Consider the following 27,322-nt stretch of genomic DNA (forward strand, 5'->3'; position numbering starts at 1 on the left):
ATTAATCATTTGAAACTCAGGGCACTTTCTGATGTATAGAGTTGTGCACTCAAAATCCTATGTCACTCATGAAAAATCTTGATTTAGATCAATGTAATGGGTAAGTGTCTTACCCAATAACCTCTGACTTGAGATTATTCCTGGCATCATGAACTTACAGGATCTGTGCTATGCCCTGACCATGGACAGTCTCCTGGGAAACCCCTTTAATGTACCAGACCCCAAAGACCTATACAATTCCACAGGAGCAGGCCTGTGGCCATCATGACTCTGATACTGGGCTTTCAGGTGCCAGCAATCCCTGTCTCAGTCTGACTCCCTGCACTGAGTCCAGCCAGACCAGAGTCCTGTGGGAGACTTGTTCTCTTCCCCTCTGGGTGCACTGCTTTGAGTAAGTATCTGCAGAGATAGCAGAGGGATTGGTCCAAAAGAAATCTGATGAGGTTCAACAAGGACAAGTGTAGAGTCCTGCACTTGGGACAGAAGAATCCCAAGCATTGTTACAGTCTGGTGACCAACTGGCTAAGTAGCAGTTCTGCAGAAAAGGACCTGGGAATTACAGTGGATGAGAAGATGGATATGAGTCAACAGTGTGCCCTTGTAGCCAAAAGGCTAATGGCATATTAGGGTGCATTAGGAGGAGCATTGCCAGCAGATCTAGAGAAGTGATTAATCCCCTTTATTTGGCACTGGCGAGGCCACATCTGGAATACTGCATCCAATTCTGGGCCCCCCACTATAGAAAGGATGTGGATGCACTGGAGAGGGTCTAGTGGTGGGCAACCAAAATGATTAGGGGGCTGGAGCACATTCCCTACGAGGAGAGGCTGAGGGATTTGGGCTTATTTAGTCTGCAGAAGAGAAGAGCGAGGGGGGATTTGATAGAAACTTTCATCTTCCTGAAGGGAGGTTCCAGAGAAGATGGAGTGAGGCTGTTCTCAGTAGTGACGAATGGCAGAACAAGGAGCAATGGTCTCAAGTTATAGTAGGGGAAGTCTAGGTCGGATATTAGGAAAAACCATTTCACTAGGAGGTTGGTGAAGCACTGGAATGGGTTACCTAGGGAGGTGGTGGAATCTCCATCCCTAGAGGTTTTTAAGTCTTGGCTTGACAAAGCCCTGGCTGGGATGATTTAGTTGGGTTTGGTCCTGCTTTGGGCAGGGAGCTGGACTAGATGACTTTCTGAGGTCTCTTCCAGTCCTAAGATTCTATAATTCAGGCAGTCTTTACAAAACAAGGCAACTCTTTTTTGGTCACCTGGAATACAGACTCTGAAAGTCTTTGATTTAGTATGAGAGAGGCAGGCTTGGGCTAGACCAGGTTCCTTTTGGAGGAAGCCAGGGAGTCACTATCCCCTCTTTTCCTTGAGCCCATCCTCATCTGCACCATCTCATTTATCTCCCACTCTTCCAGAATATTGAGTGATAGGTGCTGTCTCTCACACAGGTGGCTCATAAAAATATTGCAGAATATTCCCCTATTCAGCACACTTGGATAACTGTAAAATTCATGAGAGAGGAATGGCTTTTCCTGTAAAGCTATGCCACCAGGAAGCTGAGACATTTCTTAATAGTCCTGAAGTTTTCAGAAAACATAATTTGAAGGCAATCATGAATGAAGAGTACAGAGTGACTTTGTCAGGGTGATACCTGAAATGAAGCTATAGAAACTGTAATGTTGTATGAATGGGGGCTATAGGGCTTACCTGTTCTGAAGTCCAGTGGTACTGGGAAGATTATGCAATTAATACCCAATATTGTCATGTAACACCAGTAAATCAGTCACTTTTTTCTAACACTGAACACAGAGGTTTACTAAAGGAGGGAAAACAGTCCATAATGATGCACTCTTTGCTTCATAGATGCTCTTTTAGGGTATGTCTACACTTGCTCCCTAATTCGAACTAGGGATGCAAATGTAGCCAACCGAAATAGCTAATAAAGCGTCGATTTAAATATCCCATGCTTCATTAACATAATCTTGCCCGTGTGCTATTCTGATTGCCAGCTGATTTGAACCAGGAAGTGCGCTCCGGGATGTGTTAGTTGAATCAAACCCCCTGGTTCGAACTAATGTTACTCGGAGCGCACTTCCTGGTTCAAATCAGATGGCGAGCAGAATAGCACGTGGGAGAGATTATGCTAATGAAGCACGGGATATTTAAATTGATGCTTCACTAGCAATTTCAGTTGGCTACATTTGCATCCCTAGTTCGAACCAGGAGTAAGTGTAGAGGTACCCTTAGTTTACCCATTACAAACCATTTTCACTGAAAACTGCTCAGGCATTCTCGATGCATGTATCAAGTCCTCTCTCAGGACTCATCTCATCTGTAGGACTGCAGAGTTGTGACTAGCAGTGCACACCAAAGTTTTTTGTGGCTGCTGCAGGCCAAAATGAAAAGGTTCCTAGCTTGCATTAACGTAGTCTTCTAATGGGAACAGCTGATCTTGTTTGTACCCACAGCATCCACATGGGGGAGTTACAGTGCAGTACTTTGGTGTGTACTGCTATTCCCTCCCCTCCATAATCTGGTTTACAGGCAGGGGAGATAAAGCCTCAATGGCCGTGGCATAGTCTAGAGGCTACTTATAATGAAGGAAAGTTTCAGAAGGGTAGCCGAGTTAATCTGTAACAGGAAAAACTTAAAAAACAACAAATAGTCTAGTAGCACCTTAAAGACTAACAAAAAATGTAGATGGTGTCATGAGCTTTTGTGGGTACAACCCCCTTCTTCAGATGACAGTATTAGAAGTCCAGATTCAAGAATAGATAAGAGAAGGGGAGAGAGGGGGAGAAGGAAAAAAGAAAAAAAAAAGAGAAAAAAGAAGGGAAAGAAAAAAAAGAGAGACAGTGAGTAGATACAAAAAACAGGACTATGCAGCACTTTAAAGACTAACAAAATGGTTTATTAGGTGATGAGCTTACGTGGGCCAGACCCACTTCCTCAGATCAAATAGTGGAAGAAAATTGGCATGACCATAAATACCAAAAGGATACAATAAAAAAAAGTGAACACATATAAAATTGACAAATCAGATTTTAGAACAGAAGCGGGGGGAGGAGGAGAACGGTTAGTGTCTATGAGATAATGATATTAGGGGTGATAATTGGGGAAGCTATCTTTTTAATGGGTAAGGTAGTTAGCATTGCTGTTAAGGTAGATAAAGTAGATAGGTAAAGCAGATAGTTCAAATAGTTACAAGAGTCTGATAAGAACAATTGTTAGGGTATCTGGTTAAGTCTTTAGGATGTGGAAGACAGTGTGAGAGCCAGCTGATATCTGGGTTCATACCATTTGCATAATAATTAAACTTGTGAATGAAGTTAAGTTCAAACCCTTCCCTGTGTATTTGGCTTGTGGAATTGGCCTAAAACAAAATGGTGACTTGAAGATCCATTAATGAGTGTCCAAGCAGATTAAAGTGTTCTCCAACAGATTTTTGTATATTGCCTTTTTAGATATCTGATTTGTGTCCATTAACTCTTTCCTTTAGAGACTGTCCAGTTTGGCCAATATACATTGCAGTGGGGCATTGCTGGCATTTGATGGCATAGATCACATTAGTGTATGTGCAGTTAAATGAGCCTCTGATTTGGTGGCTGATGTGGTTGGCCAGTGATGAAATCGCTGGTATAGATGTGTGGGTAGAATTGGCACCGGGGCTGATTGCAGGGGTGGGTTCCTGGATGATTCTGAGAGTGAGAGGCCTTGGGGGAAAGGCTGATTGTTGCTTACAGACAATCCCTTAACCTCAAACAAATTCTTTCCAGTATCCACATAATGCACCTCCATTGTAACCACCCAGGAACCCAGCTTCTTCCTCTTTTCCAGTGCTTGCTATTTTATTCTCCATTTCAAGTGTTGATGTATTACAGTTTATTGATTGATTGATAAGTTGACTGATTTAGTCTCGCCCTTGTGGAAGTGAATATTGTCAGAGCTTCTTGCCTTACCTTTGAATTCAGTGTCTGGAGAACTATATTCAGTGTGAAGGAACAGCTTGACCAAAGAATAAACTCATCCAAAATGCATTCTCAGAAACTTTTCTAATGAGGCTAGGAAAAGATAAACAGTTATTAGACCAGATGTAGAGGTTGTCAGTGCAATCCCTCAGTATTAGGTGTCCTCCTACACACTATGTCAGAAACAAGTATGATCATCTGACTCAAGTCTTTTGCATTGCAATGCAAAATCCTATGAATCAATTCTTTACATTTTGTATCATGATATCACGTAACAAGAATTATTGAGACTAGCTGGTCTTTCAATAGCTGCTCTTACGGTGTTATGATTACAAACAGAAGGCATAAGAAGATACTGAGTTTATTTGTACAATGTGTCCTTAGCACTTATTAAAGACATAATATTAGATTCTTTACTAGTAACAGAAATGTGCTATCTATGTCTAGACCAGCATTTCTCAAAGTGATGTATGAAACCACTTTGAGAAAGCTGCTAACTAGCTGCGCTGGTGTGTTTATTTACCGGCACTGTGGCTACAGAGCCTCGCGGCTCCCATTGGCTCTGTTGAACCTTGGTTTCACGGGCCACATCGAGGACACTGGTCCAGACTCATAAAAGAAAAAAAAAACCAACTTCATGAGGCCCAATCCAAAGCCCATTTGAGCTTATGGAAAGATTCTCAGTGACCACAGTGGGTTTTGGAACTGGCACATAAAGATTACTTTAGTACTAACCGGATCTCTTCTTTCCCCTTCCATTTTTATTTTTAATTTTCTGTCTATTATTTCATCAGAAATATTCTATATATTGTTAATAATAGCAACTTCTAAATCATTCAGATATAGCTAGGCCCTTTTAAAACATAACTTTGGTAGATTCAGTGTTAAATTAGTGCATTAATGGAGGTCAGTACCTGTATATTTTCCAAAGGCTCTCACTTTAAAATGATTATGGATCAGATAGAAAGATGTCCAATTGCTACCATTTGTGCTACAGCTGGTTGTAGGAATAACACTGGCAAAAATCTTGTTTTGTTTGTTTGTGAGGGCAAAATTATGCCTGCAAATATTTTAAATGCTGATAAAAATCAAGTCTTTGAAATCTGCTTCTTGGTTAAAGTAATTTTCCTTTAACACACAAAAGGAAAATCTTCAATATAGTTCATTTCATTTATTCAATAGAGACTGCTCAGTATTCCCTACACAAGAGCTTAATTGCTGAAGACTTAGCTAGGTGGTATCTGGGGAATAGAGAACTCATGGTAATGACACATGCTGTTAGTTTCACTTTCTCCTTCTGGCATGCAGTATTCCAAGTTTAAAGTCTCCAAGTGACAGGAAAAATAATCTCAGCAGCAAGATCAGAGAAAAACAAAAACCCAACACTCAAAACAAGAATGTTGTTTAGCCTCTGAATTTGAAATGGGCGTGCCAAGTGAAGAGCCCAAGGAAGATGATGAAGAAAAGAAATCTGTACTGTTTAAGGGACATTCAGTGCAATACACTATTAGTAATTATGCTTTGGTTCCAATTTTCCAGACACACCCAGGTCAGACAAGTATTGAACTAAAATGCTCTCAGACAAAAGTGAGTGCTTGTGAATGGTTCATCTCAAATTATATAACCGGTACTTAATCTGAGCTTGGGTTTGCCAAGGTGGATCCTGGCTACCTCTAGGCTTGACAGTTCAGAGCCCTGGTACCAAGGGACTTGCTGCACAAGTTATGAATGTAAAGAACACTGCTTGAACCCTGGTTCCTCTCATTACAAACTAAGCACTGTATATAGCACACAGTTTGGAGAACACTGGGGATGTCTTCTTGCACCAGTTTCTCCCTGCAAAAGTGCTATAAACTTTAATCCCAGAGAAGCACTCAAGCACTTGAAAGTCCATTTGAAATCAACAGGACCATTAGCTATCTTAGTGCAGACTTTCCCTGCTGGGAAAATACCATGTGAGGAAACAAGAGGGAATGTAGTTTGGTGAACAGAAAAGGAAACCATCTGTATGTGAAATGAGTGCAGACAGGAGAAGGAGGGATTCTGAGAGGAAAAGGAAGGCTTGGTAATATTACTACTTAGGGTCCAGTTTTGCTCAATTACTATTATTATAAATCAGAAGGGTAGATGCCCATACATAGAAAATCAACATTCCATAAAAGCACTTGCAAAGGCTCTTCCCCTAATTAGAAACATGAAATGAACATAGAGGGGGGTGGAAAGCCTACAAGCAAGAATATGTTCATCACAGAAATGAGCAAGAGAGATTTCTCCTGTTCCATGATTGGCAGAAAAATCCCGTCTGGCCGTACATGCCTAATGCTTTCTTCTATTCTGAATGAACTACTGCTTCTAATGCCTGCCCTTTCAGAGAATGTCTATTTCAAACTGAATCTGAGCAAGAGGGAGCAATCACAGAAGGGAAGACAGAGGTCTCTATGAATCTGTATAATAAAGCAGACCAGGAAGAAATGTTGATCTTTGCAGAAGGGATTCCTTTCCTGGTAAATCCTTGATATTGGTTTTCCCTAAAGTATTATGTTTACATTAGTTAGGCTACAAAGAATACAGAAATAATTGTTATAAAGACACCCCCATTTTGCACATTCAATACTGAAACCTGCATATCTCAAAGAGATAAGCACCTTGGCATTTTCATAAAGTAGTGCCTTAAATGAGCACGCCAAAATTTCTGAGTAGAAGCATTAAAATAAGTGTAATTACTTATGAAAGGGGCAAATTCTGTTCTTAGATCTAGGTTTTGTACCGAAGAGTCACAAACCTGGAAGTACCTGGCTATGAATATACAAAAGCTTCAGAGGGGTAGTCGAGTTAGACTGTAACAGGAAAAACTTAAAAAACAACAAATAGTCTGGTAGCACTTTAAAGACTAACATAATATGTAGATGGTGTGGCCTGTGCCCACAAAAGCTCATGATGCCATCTACATATTTTGTTAGTCTTTGAAATGCTACCAGACTATTTGTTGTTTTTTATGAATATACAATTAGGACCTTGGACTTGAATCAATTACTCCAGGGGCTGAGTCCCAGTTTAACCAAGCACTTAACATGCATAAGCATTATTTATTTCAATGGAACTACTAATGGTCTTAAAGTTAAACCCGTGATTAATGGCGTGGCTTAACAGGATTGGATTTAGTCTTGTGGGAAAGCTTTATTTTATTGGGTCCTTATTGCACTCTACATACAGGCTGAAATCCTGCCCCCATTGGAATCAATGTCAAAACTTGCATTAATTTCAGTGGCGCCCGGATCTCACCCATGATCTCCAAGGGTTGCTGATAAGCCAACTGATTCAATCCAAGGTTTTGCAGTTTGTTGTAGATCTTTCATTTTCTAGGCACAAAGTGACTGAGCAATCATCTCTCCCTCATCTTCTACAAGGGCAGTAGAAATCAGCTGGGATGTCTGTGTTCTCTGCTTTGAGGCTTCACTTGATCTTCACAGTGGTTTCCTTCAGTGGCTGGTGTGACGTAGTGGGGGTACTTGCTGGGCTGTGGTGACCCCTGCTGTCTGGAGCAAGACCCAGCAGGGAAAACCTCGCTAGGCAGAGGTAAGGCCAAACTGGTTGAACCAGTGGCCAGACACCCTCCATGGAGAGGAACAAAGGAAGGTGAATGCGGCCCTGACTGGGGGGGCAGGGCTGCAAGGGAGTTTAGTTGGTTGGTGGCTGTCTGTGAGCATGGAGGAGACAGCCTAGGGAGAGGAGCTGGAGTTTTAGGGGCCCAGTCTCCCCCATCTCAAGGGGGCCTGAGGCATCCTAGCCCAGTTCCTGTAACCAGATTACATCTGTGCTGCGCTGTGCTGGAGGAGCAATAAACCACCCTCAATTCCACTGGCTGGTACAGTCTGTTTGTGCCATTTCGGGCTGCAGGAGACGGGGAACCCCCAACGTGCCGTCACAGCTGGTACAAGATCTTTCTATTTTGGCCAGGAAATATTTGTCCATTTTGTCTCCATTTCCCCCCTCATGCTGCTACTCTTTGGAACTTATTTTTGTTGAACATCTTGTGCACTGGTTGCTTTATGCACTGAGTCCTTTTGGGTTGATATTTGTGCTACTATGTAAACTGGCATAAATACTGTTTAGATGGAAGTTTTACAAGTAATAATTTTTAAAAATCTACCTATTTACACATGTACATAATTAGGATTCATTTAAAACTTCTCTCTTTCTGGGTCTCTGTTCTGCATTTTCTACAAATCAAGTTACTATAGAGCATATTTGACTTTGAATATATTTGTAATCTTTTAATTTTAAACAGTCATCTTGAAATCTTTCTTTTTCCAGTGCTACTTCATTTACCAGGGGCGAAAAGCAAACTCTTGTAGCTAATGTATGAGAATGCGCCAGAAGCAGAGAGTGGACAACAGGGGATGGATCATGTGATGATTGCCTGTTCTGCTCATTCCCTCTGAACTATCCATCACTGGTCATGGTCAGAAGACAAAGCAATGGTCTAGACTGAGGGACCACTGATCTGACCCACGGTGATTGTTTTTCTGTTCTTAATTGAGATGCACTCCAATGGTTAAATATTACTACTGTGGCCATGAGATGGAACGACAGCAGTAAAGTGACATTTAAAGAAGTACAAAAATAATAATGTCAAACTCACTAGCTTTTTGGCTCAGCGTATTGTGTTCTATCTGTAGAATTTTATGCAGAATGTTTTACACCTTGTCAATCATCTGTGCATCATGTTATGAAGGAAGCTGTTCTGACTCAATCTAATCAAATCATATGTTTTCACTGCAATGGTAGACAGCAGACTCACTGACCTTGGAACACCGGGAATTGAGTTTCAATTTGCCTTTGAAATATTTGAAGTGCTTCCCAGACTTGCTGAGACTCGTGATATTTTCATGCATGCTTGTACTGAAATGGATGTGGAAACAGGTGAAGCTCATGCTGTGAAGTGCCTATTGTGCCTAGGTTTCAGGCACTGCCATTCTATCATCTTCTAGCTCCTTTTTCTGAAGGAAAAGTCATGTATAAAAAGTGCTATGATCACTACATGTACAAAATATGACCACTAAGAACCTGGTCCTGCAAATTACTGAACATCCTCAACTCCTAGCAATTTCCCTGTTGGGAGAGGTTCTAGAGTCTTCAGGGGAGGCACTCTGCCTTGTACTGTCAGAAATCCACCTGGCCAATTGCTGAAGAGTTTTCTTGCTTTAACCCTGTTCAATCCATTACCTGCTAAGCTGACATTGTGATTACAAATAGGAACCTAACTTAAAGGATCCATGTAGTCTCTTGAAGTCCTAATTTACATGATTATTCTTTGGGACTATAAACTGGTCATAGCACTGAGGTTAAGGACCAATACTTATTTATTTATTATGAGTCTAAAATATCTGTAGTAATATCCAGTTTTAATAAATAGAAAATAACACAACATTTGCAGGAGTAGGGTAGCTGCAGTCAGCACCATAATTATCTTGTGGCTGTTTCAGGAAAGTTAGACGAAGTGCCTCTGTACTTTAACAAGGATCTACAGTAGGGAAGTTTTCAAATAAGTACATTTTCTTTGAACAAGACTCAGTTCCTCTATGCTCATATTTGATTCCTCTATTAAGATTTGTATTTTTAAGTCTTGCCCTGTCTGAGATCAAGCACTAACAGAAAGCGATAAGTTTCCTTTCGGAAAGACATCAGAGGAGGATATGTGATTTAATGATGAAAATGCTGTCAGAACAATGGAAGCTGATAATGCACAATAAGTATTATTCTATGAGTTGGGGGCAGATTCTCACTCTGGTGCCAAAGTTTGGCTTGGCATACTGCTGGCAATAAATGCAATTCATTTTATTTTTCTTTGCACACCATTGTGTAGTGCTATTGCCCAGACATGTGCTTACTGGCTTTTTCCTGTTTTTAAGAAGTGTTTGAATTTCACCTTGACTATTTTATCTTCAGAACATTCTCCCCTCTTTAATACTAGTTTTGAGAGAATATAATTTTCGTATCAATGTATACAACCGCTACAATGGTGGATTAGGCAAAACCTCATTGAAGCTAGAGTGTGTAACATCAACCCTTCATTCATTGCATAAAATGCAAGCACGCTTCTTTATAGAACAGATAGATGAAACTGTAGGACACATAGAAGGCTGGAGTAGAATTTGAGCCATATAGTCCAAAGAGATTCCTAGGGGTCTGATAAAAGCAGGGGGTTGATTGGATTGCAGCTATGTATCTCTATGCGTGCATGAGAGAGAGAGATACCGAGAAAGCAGCTGTAAGCCAGAGATAGCTGAGAAGGGCTTGTAGTGTGACCACGAGGAAAAAAAATTGAGAACTTTTGGCTAGAGTGCTGATTGGAAACAGTCTTGCAAGAAAACTGTCTCCTACTGTTTTGATTCTTGCTGTGTTCAGAGAAACAGGACTTAGTATTTCATTTGTAAATAAAGACAATTGCATCCAAGAAATACTCGACCCCAGAGAGAAACACCCTCCAGTATTCCACATTTTGGCACTCGGGCCAAAAGGAGCACCACAATTGTCTACAGTCAGTTTGTATACTAGAAATGATTAAAACTTTGGCAGATCTCTTTAGTGTGTATCTATCAACATTGACGTAGAGCTCTGTGTATGTGTGTGTGTACACAGCCCTATTTTTATACTGTGTATTTACATTTATATTACTTTCTAATTTTGATGTGCTAGCCACTAGCATATGATATGCTAGTCACTATTTAAAAATATTTACTGACGTCTGTGAGGGAAATTCAGTCATTCTCTAGATGAAATTTCAGTAGTCACTGGACCTAATCGCAGCATATTATTTATCATTAAAATGTAGATTTAGCGAAAATATTTTGTATCCTTTATATATAATAAAGCCTCAATTTAACAGTGCTCTTTATTTGTGAAAACATACATAGCTGTGGTTCATAGGAGTTTCTGCTGCTAGTGGACTCTCTGAAATGAAATTTGTTCTGTGGAACGACTACTATTTGTGTGTCACTAGATATGAGCCAAACTGAGTTATTTTATGCTCGTAATGCAAGACAATGGCAAAACTGATGACATTCTTAGCTGAAGCTTGACAGTAACATTTTATGGAGTTTGACACTTTCTGATTACAACAATAATATTTGTCTGTTGTACCCCTTTCTAGTTTTCCCATTTTAGACTTCAAGCTCTCTGGTCAGGGGGTGTATCATGCAACGTGTTTAGGAAATGCCTATAATATTAGGAGTGCTGACAGAATATAAATAATAATGAAGCAAGTTATGGCCTTGTTTACTTCTGTGTAATCCTATTGGCAGTGTTGCATGGATTTCAGTGAATGCAGATTGAGCGACAGCCTGGAAATTATGCAGAATTCCTGAAGAATGTCTGGCAGATGTGTGTTGTCTTGTTTGTTTTCTTTTCAATCCTAGAATAAAGACCTTTGAATAAGATATTTTAAAAGAGAGAGCCCAAGGTAAAATTGGAAAATGGGATTTAGAGTCTAAATCACCTTGACAGAGCAATTTAGGTGCTTATTGGGATACTCAAAAGTGCCTAAGCAGGTTAGGCACATAGCAAACTTTTATAAAGCTTTTGGTGTTGAACTTGCATGAGGTGTGCATGAGGACTGCAGAGTGAGAGGACCCTTCCATATGACAGGGTTCTTGGTCAAATGACATGGGTGTGACATCTTTTCTGGGTGCTATCTGGATTGATGCACAGCTATATATCCTCAATTGCCCAACGTAGGGTGTCTTTTACACTGCTTTGCTGTGAAAGCTACCACTCCTGGTCGGCTCCACACAGGCTTCAACATGGAAATCACTCCCAGCTACAGTGTATGAATATTATAGCCAGCTACTCATGAATTACGCTGCAGGGCAACATCAGCAAATGTCCAATCCTAGACTTTCCCCCCAGAAATATGCATCTTGTATTGCCCAGCATACTCCTGATCAACAGAAGCTCCTGTACAGCTCTTCATTTATTAAGGGAAAATAATATGCACAACTCTTGTTATCCCAGTTAGTGTCCCAAACACGTCAAGCCTCACCACACACTGGTTTAGATGAAACAACTAAGCACATTTATCAACTACAAACAGATTTTACATGATTACAAGTAATGAGACATATAAATCAGAATTGACTGAAAAGAAATAAAATGTAAAATGCAACTAATAGCTATCTTAACAAGCTAAGTGACTACAACACAAAGGTTTCTCTCACGGTATGTGCCAACAGTCTTCCTGTCCTAACATTTATCAAACGGCATCTTCCACCTAAATTGCAGTCCAGTGCTGCTTCCTTTCTTCTTCAGAGAGCAAGAGAGATGATAGGGGATGTTTGTCCTCTGCTCTTATAGCCCTTCCTCTTGTTATCTCCAGCTGCCATTCAGGAGACAGAAAGTCTGCATGGCCAGGAACCTTAAGCTGCATTTTTGTCAAAATGTAGAGGACCTTTTGCTGAACCTTCTCTCCTGCCAAAGAGTGGCCACTTAATCTGGGGGGAGAGGGTCCTTTTGATACTTGGTTGGGGCCCTGGGTAGCCTTTAGCTCCGGGGAACTTCTTTCTGATTGCCCTTCAGAACATGTTGGAACATGTCTTGATTATATTATACAGTGTGAAAATATATATATAGTGTTGCCACATGTAGTTTACTGGAACAATAATGATCCACAAATAATGGGTTTTCAAATGATACCTTATACAGTATGCTTTGTACAAAAATTAACATACCTTGTAAAAATGGGGTGACCATAAGGATACGGATTGTCACAACGGGATTCAGACTTCTCCCAGAGGGTGTGTTGTTGATAGTGCTATGGCCCTAGTAACGTAAGAGAAATACTGAATGATCACCCAATGAACAGTTTAAGGAATACTACATGACAGGGATATTCACTAGAAAATTATCTTTTCTTCAAGGTTGAAATGTAAAGGCAAAAATAACTCTAAAAGGAGCAGAAACCCAATTACTCATTTATTAATGCTTTAAATTAAAAACTCAGCCATATGCTCTGACACCCCAGCATGCCATGCCCTGTAACACACTCTTTACTGCATCTCCCATTCCAGATCAAATGTATAAACCTGGGGCCAAGTTCTGCAGTAGGCACTAACCCTGTTATATCATTGATGCCAATAAAGGAGGGAGGCAGACATTACGGAAAAGCTCTTGTATGAGGAGTTCTGGGTGCAACTGTTGCAGTGGTGCTATGATACCTTACCAGTGTCTGGCATAAATGTGTGTGAAGACAGAGGGCATAGCTGGACCACAGTAAGGCAACTCTAATATACACTGGTTGTGATGGCAGGAGGGAGGGCAGGCAGTCATGCAATCTACACTGACTGGGGCTAGAATACAGAAGGCACAAAGGAGGCTTACAACTACTTCTGCCCTTTTTCACAGCTCTGATCATGTGATGATCCCTCTTGGCCCCAATTATATTATGGCCAGATTCTAATACCATTATATGCATGATATTACCTTTCTCTACAAATAAGCCTATTGATTTGAATGGCACTTCACATTACATCATACAGTATGGCTATGTCTACATTGGCCCCTATTCCGTAATAGGGATGCAAATGTAGCACTTTGGAATAGGCAAATCCGCGGGGGATTTAAATATCCCCCGCGGCATTTGCATTAACATGGCTGCCACATTTTTCCGGCTTGTAGATAAGCCAGAGAAAAGCGCCAGTCTGGACGCGATCCTCCGGAAAATAAGCTCTTTTCCGGAGGATCTCTTATTCCTACTTTCAAGTAGCTTCTTTCAAGTAGTTGTGTCTGTAGCTCCTTTCAAACTTGATTGTGTATTTGCAGTACAGAAACACTAAACTATTGCTAAATAAAACTTATTGGTGTCCTCAGATGAACCTTATAATTACTGTTAATCCAATAGCAATTTTATACACTAGTGGAAAAGTGAAGGGTTAGGTTCTATTCCCAGTTACTCCTGTGCAATTGTTATTTAGAGAAATAGAATGAGCAGCATCTTGTTTGGGGGATAAGGCAATATGTCGTGTTTATTGTGAATGCAGAATTCATTTATTGTCCCTAGCTACAAAAGTATCCACCACACATATACACACAGGCTGTGTCTAGACTGCATCCCTTTTCCGTAAAAGGGATGCAAATTAGACATATCGCAATTGCAAATGAAGTGGGGATTTAAATCCCCCCTGCTTCATTAGCATAAAAATGGCTGCCACTTTTTTCCGGCTCGGAGCTTTGCCGGAAAAAAGCACCAGTCTAGACGCATATCTTTCGGAAAATAAAGCCTTTTCTGAAAGATCCCTTATCCCTTATTTTAAGAGGGTGGCTCTTAATAAGTATTTCTCCAGGGTCCAACTCCTATTCATTCAAATGAACAGAAACATCAAGAAACATCTGCAGTGGTGTCCTCTGGTGATTTCTCATATTGTTACAACTGGAGGATTCTTCATAGAAGCAAGGCATCTTGTGGCTCCTTCATCTTAGCCCATACCTCAGTGAACTCCCATTCCAGGTGAGTGTCTGCATCTCTGTGCCTGTCAGCTTCATTGAAGCATTCTCAGTCTTTGTCACAGGTGATTCATTATAAATCATTTACCTCATTCTCACACAATCATGACTTGCATCTCTGCCATAGAAGTCTTGACTCTGATTTGTTTTTTTTTCTTTGTGGCATCTTTTTCCTTTAGTTCCTTGGACACTTCCTCTCTAGAATCTTCTGGAATCTGTCACCACATTTTTCCGAGAAGTTGACACTACAACTCCAATAGGTTGGCAAAAAATGGATGCATAATTTTCCACTAGTGCAAGAAATGTTGGAAGTTGTAGCACAGACAGAAGACAAGTGTTTTTTACCATTGTGTTTATTAAGCCTCCACAGATGTAGTTCTGATCTGCTACAGCTGCTATCATAAGCACAGACAAGGTGTGGAAGTTTGCTTTTCAGTAGGCAGTTTGTTGCTGTTGATGCTAGCTGAATTTAGAAAGCTGATGTTGGCAGCCTAACTCTTCATCCATAGCCCCAAATTGGAAAATTTGCCTGTGGGATATTAATCTACTTGAAATTAATTCCTTATTAGCTCCCCTTGGTTTAGTTCATCTTAGGTTATTGATATTCAGTATTCAGTTCCTTAATGCCATCTGAAACTCTCTTCACTTAACTTTCTTCATGGGATTAATGGAGTGGGCAAATACTCATGGCTTACAACTAGACAAGGTTGTGATTTTTTCAGCTAAATCTGTTCTTTGGTTTTTGTTTTTTTCTTGGAAAATTCCAGTTTGGTAAAATAAAGGCTTTTGTAGGAAAGGGTTCATTTTGGTGAATTTCCTATTTTTGAAAAAAAAGTTTTGAAATGATCATTGTCCTGCTTTCATACATTCTCTAAATTAGAAGTTCTATATTTGATGAAACAATCTTTTTTTTTAAAAAAGATGTTAATTTATAGTAAAAACACAAAGGCTGAAATCAAAATGAGACCTTTCAAAATTACTGAAATAAAATATTTAGATTGACATTGAGAGTCTTCTTTCAATATGCAGTATGGCTGGGTGGGAATCCACAATGAGGTTTTTCAAAAAATGTTGAGGCTTTGAAATATGCTTTTATTCCCATTTGGAATGAAAATGAAACCTTTCAAAATGTTCACCAAAAACCATGAGCAAAAGCGCACCTCCTTAAACTAGACTAACCAACAGGCTGACGATTAAGGCACTCACTTGAGAAATAAAAGACCCATGGTCAAGTGCTCACCCTGAACCTGGGACTCCCATATCCCGATGAGTACCCTAATCATCACCCTATTGGCTGTTCTGCAGTGGGTCTACATCATTCTTGCACTCCAGCTCTGAAGAGCTACTGATGATGTAAGACATTTTAAGTGGCTGTATTGGTCTCCTTCCCTAGGCTGAATCTGGCACATCAAATACTCTAGGCTTTTTCCATAGGGTATGTCTAGACTACATGGCTCTGTCGAAGGAGCCATGTAAAGTAGTTTACTCAGCATAGTCAAAGAAGCGGAGACTTAAATAATCCCCACTTCTGTGACTATGCCGAGTAAACTACTTCACATGGCTCCGTCGACGGAGTCATGTAGTCTAGACGTACCCATAACCAGACTTTTTAATTAGCAATTTATAGACATTCTCAAAACTCCTTTGAGTAGCATCCAGTTAGGAATTCCTAGCTAAGTCTACTCTGGCACTTTACAGTGCTGTCACTTTCTGGCTCAGGGCTGTGAATCAGCTGTTCCCCTCCCCCAGCTCAGGAAGTTACTGCATTGTAAAGCGCCAATGTGAACCAGGCTAAAGCGCTGGGAATCATGCTCCCAGTGCTATTAGCTACTTTTCTCATGGAGGAGGTTTACACAGAGCACTGGGAGAGCTATCTCTCAGCACTCGTGCTATGGCCACATTTTCAGTTTAAAGTACTGCCAGGCTGAACGTTAGACTTTTATGTGTAGACAAAGCTCCTCCTTTTAGTGATAGAAATATAGCCGTGTTAGTCTGGTGTAGCTGAAACAAAATACAGGACTGTAGAGGAAGTGGGTCTGGCCCACGAAAGCTCATCATCTAATAAACCATCTTGTTAGTCTTTAAAGTGCTACATAGTCCTGTATTTTGCTCCTCCTTTTAGTGAGAGAGTGAGCCTGGTAGAAACACATTATATCTGTCTGTGAACATCCTGTGTAAGCATTTCCTCATACTTCTCCATTAAATAATTGACACCACAGAGGACAGATTTGGGAACTAACTTTGGGTATGTCTACACTACCCTCCTAGTTTGAACTAGGAGGGTAATGTAGGCATACCGCACTTGCAAATGAAGCCCGGGATTTGAATTTCCCGGGCTTCATTTGCATAAGCGGGGAGCCGCCATTTTTAAAACCCCGCTGGTTCGAACCCCATGCAGCGCGGCTACACGGGGCATGAACTAGGTAGTTCGAACTAGGCTTCCTATTCCGAACTACCATTACTCCTCATTTCACGAGGAGTAACGGTAGTTTGAACTAGGAAGCCTAGTTCGAACTACCTAGTTCGTGCCCCGTGTAGCCGCGCGGCACGGGGTTCGAACCAGCTGGGATTTAAAAATGGCGGCTCCCCACTTATGCAAATGAAGCCCGGGAAATTCAAATCCCGGGCTTCATTTGCAAGTGCGGTATGCATACATTACCCCGCTAGTTTGAACTAGCGGGGTAGTGTAGACATACCCTTGGATACTTTTCATGACTTTCAGTTTCAATAAGCATCATTGTTAGAAAATCCCTGCCTGAGAAGATATAAATGGAGATGCCTATCTCCTAGAATTGGAAGGGACCTTGAAAGGTCATTGAGTCCAGTCCCCTGCCTTCACAGAAGGACCAAGTATCATCCCTGACAGATTTTGCCCCAGATCCCTAAATGGCCTCCTCAAGGATTAAACTCACAAGGCTGAGTTTAGTAAGCCAATGCTCAAACCACTGAGCTATCCCTCCCCCGAAGTATTGCTGCTGTAAAGAACCCACACTAATTTTTGGCATTTAAAAAAAATATTATATTGGCTCATTCCTTCAGAAAATAAGGTTTGCAGAACAAGGGTTTTAGTTATAGAGCAGTTTACGTGTTGCCTAGCAATGTGTATACCTGGATTAGAAATAGAAAAATAATAATACTCGCCTGGATGGCTGACCTAGCACAAACAAGCTTTTTCTAGAGCCTTTCTGTATTTCTCCCTTACTCTGAGTTGTGCTTGTATTGTGAAGATTCTATTCTTTGTATTATAAATTCCTAAATCTAATTCCCGCAATAGAAATAAGGAGCTTTGGATGACTTTAGTAATGAACCATTAAGACTTTCAGTTCTCACTAGACTTGTGGCTGTGCATTCTCTGCATGACTGTCTTTTTTCACGTAATCTCATACAAGGCAGGTACTATTCTGTTTCTCAGCAGAGTGTGGTGAAGGCACAGGCTAGAAACTTTGAAATTCTTAGTTCGTTTGGTGTTATCAAATAGACTAGATAATGTGGTGAATATGACAGACTCTCCATTTATGGTCCATTTGTGGTTTGATCCAGTTTGTCCTCTTCAGATATGCAAATGCCTGCTTCTTAGATCTGATGGGACTACAGACAATTGTTCTGCAGATGCCCACATCTTCCTTCTTGGGTGGAAATCCTGCCCTCAGTGAGGTCAATGCCAAGATTTCAAAAGGATAATGATTTTATTTCTGTTTTCTGCCTCTCTCTAGGGGGAATTCACAAACCCCTTTTGGCTCTTTTCATCTCTAATGTGCTTAGGATAGTTAATAACTCTCCACTCTAACAAGACTTTCCAGGCTTTCTTAGGTATTAAAAGATGTTTCCCTATTGTTGGATAACTTCTGAATGAGCTGATCTTTTGACTGCAAGTCAAAGAGGTAATCCTACACAGAGGTAAAAGTTGGGGGAACTGAATAATAAGTCCATCCAATGGAGGCTTAAACAATTTTCATCTGTATGTTTGCAATTTCAGATAATTATTGGCACCTGTAGTGTCTGGGTGTATCATTTTATGGCAGACAAATAACAGATGCTGCACAGTGCCCCCCTCACCAGGCAGCCCTTAGCTGCCCAGAGAGCACTGCATGCCACTCTGGCAGCAATTTAAAGCACCTGGAGTTCTGGCTACTGTCACTGCTCTGTTCATTTACATTTTGTATACATTACATATTACTTAATCTTTATCCAGCTGGATTTTAACACATCAACGCTTTGAGTTTTAAGTAACCTGTACATTTCACATTGCATAAGAACAGCCATATTGGTCAGACCAAAGGTCCATCTAGCCCATTATCCTGTCTGCTGACAGTGGCCAACACCAGATGCCCCAGAGGGAGAGAACACAACAGGTAATCATCACGTGATCCCTCTCCTGTCATACATTTCCAGACAAACAGAGGATAAGGACACCATTCCTACCCATCGTGGCCAATAGCCACTGATGGACCTAATCTCCAGGAATCTATCTAGCTCTTTTTTGAATCCTGTTAAAGTCCTAGTCTTCACCCTCTGGCAAGGAGTTCCACAGGTTGACTGTGCGCTGAGTGAAGAAAAACTTCCTTTTGTTTGTTTTAAATCTGCAGCCTATTAATTTCATTTGGTGACTCCTAGTTCTTATATTCTGGGAATAAGTAAATAACTTCCTTATTCACTTTTTCCAGATCAGTGAAGATTTTATAGACCTTTATCATATGCCTCCTTAGTCTCCTCTTTTCTAAAATGAATAGTCCCAGTCTTTTTAATCTCTATTGAGATGGGAACCGTTCTAAACCCCTAATAATTTTTGTTGCCCTTTTCTGAACCCAACTTCTGTATTTTTTTTCCTGCTAATATTGGAGTATCTGGGCCATGTCGTTTTATGTTATCCTGACTTAGGCCTTTTCATAAAAAGGGATTTTTATTACACGTTTGTGTGGCTTTTAATCTCAAAACATGCAATACAATATCACATTCATTTGTCAGCAATCACATCATTTTAAGCAGATCAGCTATTGTATGTAAAAGAATTGGCAAAACCACAATTATGTCATCCAAAACTTGGCCGAAGTGTTACCTCATCTGTGCTCATTCACTGCCCATGATTAAACAATATGACTAGCAACTCTTTTAATGTTCCCACTTGGCAATTGCTTGTTTTTATATTTCAATATTATAAGTCAGCATATGTTATCCCTTTGATCTATTTGGGGAGGGGAATTTGGAAAGCAATTATTTAAGGTCAACATTTTTATCTTATTTAAACATGTTGTTTTTATTCAAAGTCCAATTTTGTTTATGAATCATCACACATAAAATTCATTAGAAATTTCCCTGGAAATGCATGTTGAGAGGCGTCTCAGTTTTAGGGACTTGATAATTGCTTTTAATGGTGCCCAACAAAGCAATACTTTGTTGTCTCAGCTGCCTGCTTCCTGAATGATGCAATACAGAGAACTCATTGCAAATAACGCTCTGCAATACAGAACAATACAGATAACTCTTTCTCCCCTTTTATTGCTTATGTTTTGAGGTTTGCTTAACATTTCTTCTCTCAGTTTTAATGTTTTGCTTTTTAATTCTAATTTGTTCATTGTATGGGTGAGAGCATTTTCCTTTGCCAGCATATAGGCTCCCTTGGCTTAATTTTTCTCTCCGGCTGTGTAAATCTGAAGCAATTCCATTGTTGCCAATCGTGTTATACATGTTTTACATTGGTGTAAGTGGTAGAAAAATCAGGTCCTTTGAATGGTAATGTTCCTAAACTTATCCAAATAGGGTATTTTGTGCTAGTTTGGAATACGATACTTAAAAGGAATAAAAAAAAAACAAAATATATCGAATCAGTGGCAAGCACATTTTGAACAGCAATTCTTCAGATATCCTCATAGATCCTCAAAAATCCTACCTTTGATATTCTGTAGGGTAATATCTGATTTGTTTCTCCTAGATTTTTTTTTCTTTTCCAGAACTTTTAACTCTTGAACCCAAGGTGAAATAGCTCAGGAAAGCTCCAGCCAAACTGAAATATAGAGTGGAGGAGGAAATGCTTTTAATTTTAAAAATCCAGTTTAAAATACAGAATGTGGTACAACTTAATTGCATGTAGTTTTTTCCCCATATGCATCTCAATGTACATAGCTAAAATAATGGAAATGATACTATATGAATTTGGGGACACCCCACAATATATTCCCTTTAATACTCTGAAAAAGAAAAATCCTAAATGCAGGATTTTTTGTTTTGAATCCTACATTTGCATATGCTTCTGTAGTCCCTAAATAGATGTACATTGTTTGTTTAATTTTCTAGACTTAACACAGCCATTCTTCAATTTCAATTACATCCTTTCACAATACATTTAATTTCGGGCTACGTCTACACTGGCCCCTTTTCCGGAAGGGGCATGTTAATTTCATGAGTCGTCGTAGGGAAATGCGCGGAGGATTTAAATATCCCCCGCGGCATTTAAATAAAAATGTCCGCCGCTTTTTTCCGGCTTTTAAAAAAGCCGGAAAAGAGCGTCTACACTGGCCCCGATCCTCCGGAAAAAGCGCCCTTTTCCGGAGGATCTTATTCCTACTTTGAATTTCCAGAAAAGCACAGACGATCTCATGTAAGATTTGAAGTAGGAATAAGATCCTCCGGAAAAGGGCTTTTTTCCGGAGGATCGGGGCCAGTGTAGATGCTCTTTTCCGGCTTTTCTAAAAGCCGGAAAAAAGCGGCGGACATTTTTATTTAAATGCTGCGGGGGATATTTAAATCCCCCGTGGATTTCCCTATTACGACTCGTGAAATTAACATGCCCCTTCCGGAAAAGGGGCCAATGTAGACGTAGCCTCTGTGTATGTCTATAATGCAATTAAAACTCTATGGCTGGCCCATGCCAGTTGACACAGGCTTTGGCTAAGGGGCTGTTTAATGCAGTATAGATACGTGCCCTTGGGCTGGAGACTTGGCTCTATAACCCTGTGAGTTGGGAGGGTCCCAGATCTTGAGCTGTCGTCCTAGTCTAAACATCTATACTGCAACTAAACAGCCCTCTAGCCTGCGCCCAGTAAACCTGAAAAGCTGGCACAGGCCTGTCATGAGTGTAACTGCAATGTAGACATACACTCTGGCACACTTTGTGGCTGCCAGGATCAGTACCAACCTCCATGCTCTCTAGTGCCTTAAGCATACCCTGCCCCAGAGCACCAAACCTTTCTGAGGCAGCCTTAGGATAGTTGAAAGCAAAAGACTAGCAGACTTTGTAACGGGTCCCTAAGCCCAATTATTCATTTCTTTAGATAGCACAACAACTACACAGATCCACCCAAAACAATAAATAAGTTCACCTACACACATTTCCATGCCTCAGTGTCCTGACCTCCTTTGGGCTTAGGTCAGAGCCTCCCATCTGCACATTGTTTCTCTGCCAAATCATGGCACCTTTCTCTCCATTGCAACCAGTTACCTTCTTCTAGGGATGCCCGTTCTCCTGACCAGGCAAGTTAGCAATCCTGCCTCTTAAGTTAGACAAATACCCTGGACTCTGAAAGCATGCCCACCTCCCTCCCTCGGGCCCAATCTAGCTAGGGATTTGAGTCTCCTTCTCAGCCTTTGCAGTATCACAGGGCTGTACCAGCATCTAGTCTCTTTGTTCCACTGCTGGGGAAAATGCTGTGACTCTAGATCCCAGGCCCCTTCAGAGATATTGGAGAAAAATGGGTTACCGTAGGTTTCGGTCATCCCATTTTCCTAAGTTGCTTCCATTTGAATGGGAACAGTTCACATTAATGACGCCATTGTTAGCCAGTGCCCCTAGCTCTTGGAATTTCAATCCAACATGGAGGCAAAGAGGCAATAGCTCCACGTTCAAAATGGAGTCTTCAGTCTGACCATAGACAAATGTAGATGCTCCCCAATGTCAGACAAAATTTGTACACTTTACACAGTTTCATTAGCGAAGTGTGGGGAAAAATACCAGTTGACCATGTGAAGGAAGACTAATAATCTGACTGGTTAGTGAAGAATAGTTATGTAATTCGTTAACTTGGGTTGAATCTAAAATGATAAACAAATAAATAAGGGCCTAAGGAAATGAGGATGGAGTCAGGCTATTCTCAGTAGTGGCAGATGACAGAACAAAAAGCCATGGTCTCAGATTGCAATGGGAAAGGTCTAGGTTGGATACTAGGAAAAACTATTTCATTGGGAGGGTGGTGAAGAACTGGAATGGGTTGCCAGGGAGTGGAATCTTGGTCCTGCTTTGAGCAAGGAGTTGGACTAGATGACCTCCTGAGGTCTCTTCTGACCCCAGTTTTCAATTTAATCCCCAGTCCTTTCCAAGGCAAAACTTCCATTGAAATTAAAATATAACATTTTAGATGCTTATCAGTTTTTTAAAACTTGTCTTTCTTCTATCCCATGGTGAGTGCTCTCTTTCTGAAGTTGTGGTTTTATATGAGCAAGACTTGATATTATAATGCATTAGACTGCGGACTTAGTGGTGACAATGTCCAAGAAATATTTTTCTTACATGAAATTGTAACTGCAAATTTTGGAAAATATGATTATTAAATGTTGTGACTAATGAGTTTCAATTTCTGCAAGTCAGTACAGGTTGAACCTCTCAAATCCAGGACTTTCTGGTCCAGTAACATCCATAGTCCTGCTGGACCAGAATGATGCTGGACCCGACATCCCGGGAGGCTGAAAACAGGAGCCAGCCATGAGTTTGGTGGCCAGGAATCCCCACCTCCAGAGAGCCCCAGTGGGAGTGGGGCCAGCGGCAGGGTGGGAAGCCAGCAGCAGGAGTGGGACTGGTGGCCAGCAAGGGAGGATTGACTTCCTCTGGTCTGGCAAACTCCCTGGTTCAGGACTGCACAGGTTCCGAGGGTGCTGGACATGGGAGGTCCAACTTGTATTAATAGTAGCAAATATTTTTATCATCTTTGATGCTCCAAAGCCCCAACTGGGATTGGGACCCAATTGGGCTAGATGTTGTACAGACAGACTGAACAGATTACTTGCTCATTTTGTATACTTTTGGGTTTGTTTGTGTGCATTTGCTGTTGATGCACTGATTATCAGAATGCTGATGCTGAACTTCCCAAATGAATATTTTCTAACTGAAAATTCTGTGCTATTTGCAGGTCAGAAAAGAGTGGAACAAAGGGGAATGTACATTTTAATAAACAAAAACATTAGTAACTAATTCCTGCCTTATATTCTTCTTCTCTTCCTCTTTCTTCTTATCCCATCTGAGGTTGGATTATCATGCAAGTATATTAGCCTGACTGCGGCAACAATGAGATCCACCTGCTTATTATATTCTGTGATGCAATTCATCCATTGTTTCCTCAGATTTTCTCAGGGTCTCTTTCCCACCATCTTCTCCTACTAAATATATCATTCTGAATTGTTGAATATATTGTGTTCAGTCTCAAAGGGGAAATAAGGAGAAAGAGATGAGACATCAGATGCCAGTGAAATGTCCCTACCTTTAAGAACCAAGTGATTTTCATTAACATACATATCAGACTTGAATCACGTCTATCATGCAAATATTTGCATGTATACATGCCTATGTGTGCATGCAAGTACGCTATATAGCTAAAACCGGTGAATGTACAAATGGCATTCATGTTCACAGTAACAAAGGGCAATTGAGAACCTAAAGACTAAGAGCCAGAGTCCTGCATTCTGTGAATGCTGAGCGGTACCTTATTTTGCAAATAGTACCAGCGAGAGTAATGGCATTACTTCAGGAATAAGGTACTCTTCGTTGTCACTAAAGATGGTAGAATTTGGCTTGAAAATGTCCTTAACTTCTGAGAAGAAACTAATATCTGACTAAGATAAACTTAGTTACTAATTTCTTATTAAGACCTGAACTATTGTTTCTGCATTCCCCAGGCTTTTAAAATAGATCAATGAATAGGCCAAAACTGTGGAGGAAATAGTAAGAGTCCTTCATTAATGCCAAGTCTAAGGAAATTAAAAGTCAATGATTTTCTCTTGGGGTATGTCTACACTTGCCCCCTAGTTTGGACTGGGGAAGCAAATGAAGCATACCAAAGTTGCTAATGAAGCGTGGGATTTAAATATTCCGCGCTTGATTAGTATATTCGTGGCCGGTCGCCATTTTAAAATGCCTTTAGCCCGAATTAACTCGCCACATGAAGAAGTGGTAGTCCGATCCAAAACCCTTCCCTCGAATTAACTGTTACTTGCATGAGGAGTAACAGTTAATTTGAGGGAAGGGTTTTGGATTGGACTACTGCGTCTACACACGGCGAGTTAATTCAGACTACAGGCATTTTAAAATGGCAACCGTCTGCTTCATTTGTATGCTTCATTTTCTTCCCTAGTCCGAACTAGGGGCAAGTGTAGACATACCCTTGCAGATTTATTTCTTGATCCCTATAAAGCTGATTGAATGACATGAAAGTTCCCTTGCTCTCAAGAGACAATTTGTAGCATTGTGAACAACCACATTTTCCTGTCATGGTACAAGTGTGTATTTATTGGATTATCAGAGAAGAACCTAAAGCAAATTTATGGATCTGAGCATACCTGAAATTTGGGGGTAGGGACTGGCAGTCCCATCCAAAAAGGCATGGCTCTTCTGCTAAGCTTAATTAAACTCTTCATTCAACTATATTCACTCTCACTTTTGGGATTGAATGGAAGGGGATGTAAGATAGAATCAATGGTTTCCTCTACTATGCAGAGTCTACTCCGTATTTAACGTGGAATGTATGTCTAGACTACATGCCTCTGTCGCCAGAGTCATGTAGATTAGGCTACCAGACATAGGAAAATGAAGCGGCGATTTAAATAATCGCCGCTTCATTTAAATTTACATGGCTGCCGCGCTGAGCCGACAAACAGCTGATCCGGCGATTATTTAAATCGCCGCTTCATTGTCCTATGTCTGGTAGCCTAATCTACATGCCTCTGCTGACAGAGACATGTAGTCTAGACGTACCCTTAGATGCTACAGTTACTTCCTGTCATAGGCATAGGAAAATTAGATTGATCTCCCAGGCACCACAGAGGTGAATGTGACCTTAAGAGTATCTCTGTCTGTTACATTTCTAGCTAAAGGTCTGTCGTGTCCATGAAAGAAAGTGATGTGATCGAAGTGTTTCAACAGAAATATTTTACACATTGTACGACTGGTAGCTATTTGGTGCCTTTTCGTTTTAATGCTAACAGTTAGGGTTACCATAGTAAGGAAGGCCCCCATTTCTGTGAAGACTTGTGTGTACTTGCTATAGCTCACACATTCTAACTACTCATAGTGCAGAAAAAGCCAGCTGGCTCCCAGTCCATGCTGTAAAGGTCTCTTGATCTTAACAGTTGCTGTGGTCTAAGCACTACTTGCATTGCTCAGTAATCACACAGGGGCTACGTCTACACTGGCATGATTTTCCGGAAATGCTTTTAACAGAAAAGTTTTCCGTTAAAAGCATTTTCGGAAAAGCGCATCTAGATTGGCAGGATGCTTTGTTGCAGTCTCTACCAGCGCTGCTGCCACTCTGGCTTTGTCTACAATACCCAGCTTTTAGCAACATGGCCGTGCAGCTAAAAGTCACCAACAAACAGCTACAGCGTTAAATGCCGTATGCTGGCATTTTTGCAGACAAATTTCCACCCCCCATGAGCAGCAGAGGCTTTGTCGGCAAGAATGCTCTCCTGTGGACAAAGGAGCATTTACACTGCCACTTGCTGTGGTCAAACTTTTTTGTCTCTGAGTGGGGAGGCTTTTTTAAGTACCCATGAACCACAAAAGTGTTGCTGATCTCTTGGCAATGTAGGGAAAGCCTCTAGCTGCAATGCTGTGTTCTGAGGTTCTGCCACTTAGCCCAGATCATTGTGGTTTCACCATGGAGAGGGGAACCTCTCTGCTGCTCCCTCTATACTGTCTTTTCTCCACAGCACTGTCTCTGTACCAGAGACAAGGTTCAGCGTATCAGTGATCACTGAAAGAGAGCCAAGACACTCCACTGAGTCTAGTCAGAGCTGTCTTTCAATATTGGAGGGAAAGGACCACATGGTTTCTAGGATCCAGATCTACAATACCAGGTAGGAATCTCTGCCCTTTCACTCCCCTTTCCCTTACCTTTGGCACCATTGTGCCCTGTGTAGCAGTTGAGGTTTTAGGGTGATGCCCTCCCCTCCAATTAGGGCACATTAAGTACAGTTTTAGTGCTCATACTATCAGGATAGCAACCCTTAATTACCTCTGCACTACCACAAGACTAACATGCATCTTAACCCCAAACACTCAAAATTAATGATGTTAGCAGAGCAGGTTAGTCTGCTAATCACCTAAGAAAAGAAGGAGAGGTAGATACATTGGAGGGCAGGGATAGGGTCCAGAGTGACATAGAGAAATTAGAGGATTGGGCCAAAAGAAATCTGCTGAGGTTCAACAAAGACAAGTGCAGAGTCCTGCACTTGGGGAGGAAGAATCCCAAGCATTGTTACAGGGGACTGATTGACTAGGTAGCAGTTCAGCAGAAAAGGACCTGAGGATTACAGTGGATAAGAAGCTGGATATGAGTCAGTAGTGTGCTCTTGTAGCCAAGAATGCTAATGGCATATTAGGGTGCGTTAGGAGGAGCATTGCCAGCAGATCTAGAGAAGTGATTATTCCCCTTTATTTGGCACTAGTGAGGCCACATTTGGTGTATTGCATCCAATTCTGCCACCCGCCCCCTACGAAAAGGATGTGAATACATTGGAGAGTGTCCAGCGGAGGCCAACCAAAATGATTAGGGGGCTAGAGCACATCACCTATGAGGAGAGGCTGAAGAATTAGGGCTTATTTAGTCTGCAGAAGAGAAGAGTGAAAGGAGATTTGATAGCAGCCTTCAACTTCCTGAAG

At 41.0% G+C, this 27,322-nt stretch overlaps 1 long non-coding RNA gene across 1 annotated transcript in view; it reads right to left on the bottom strand.

The window, feature by feature from the left end:
* The window catches only part of LOC102458077 (uncharacterized), a 48,622-nt gene that overhangs the window by 14,637 nt on the left and 6,663 nt on the right, over nt 1-27,322 (bottom strand). Inside the window, exons 2-4 of the long non-coding RNA XR_332734.4 lie at nt 20,351-20,464; nt 12,693-12,783; nt 3,958-4,059 (exon numbers count right to left, since the gene is read on the bottom strand). This is a non-coding gene — a long non-coding RNA (uncharacterized LOC102458077). The remainder of the gene's footprint in view (nt 1-3,957; nt 4,060-12,692; nt 12,784-20,350; nt 20,465-27,322) is intronic.

Source organism: Pelodiscus sinensis, chromosome 3 (assembly GCF_049634645.1).
Source record: "Pelodiscus sinensis isolate JC-2024 chromosome 3, ASM4963464v1, whole genome shotgun sequence".
Taxonomy (NCBI): Eukaryota; Metazoa; Chordata; order Testudines; family Trionychidae; genus Pelodiscus; species Pelodiscus sinensis.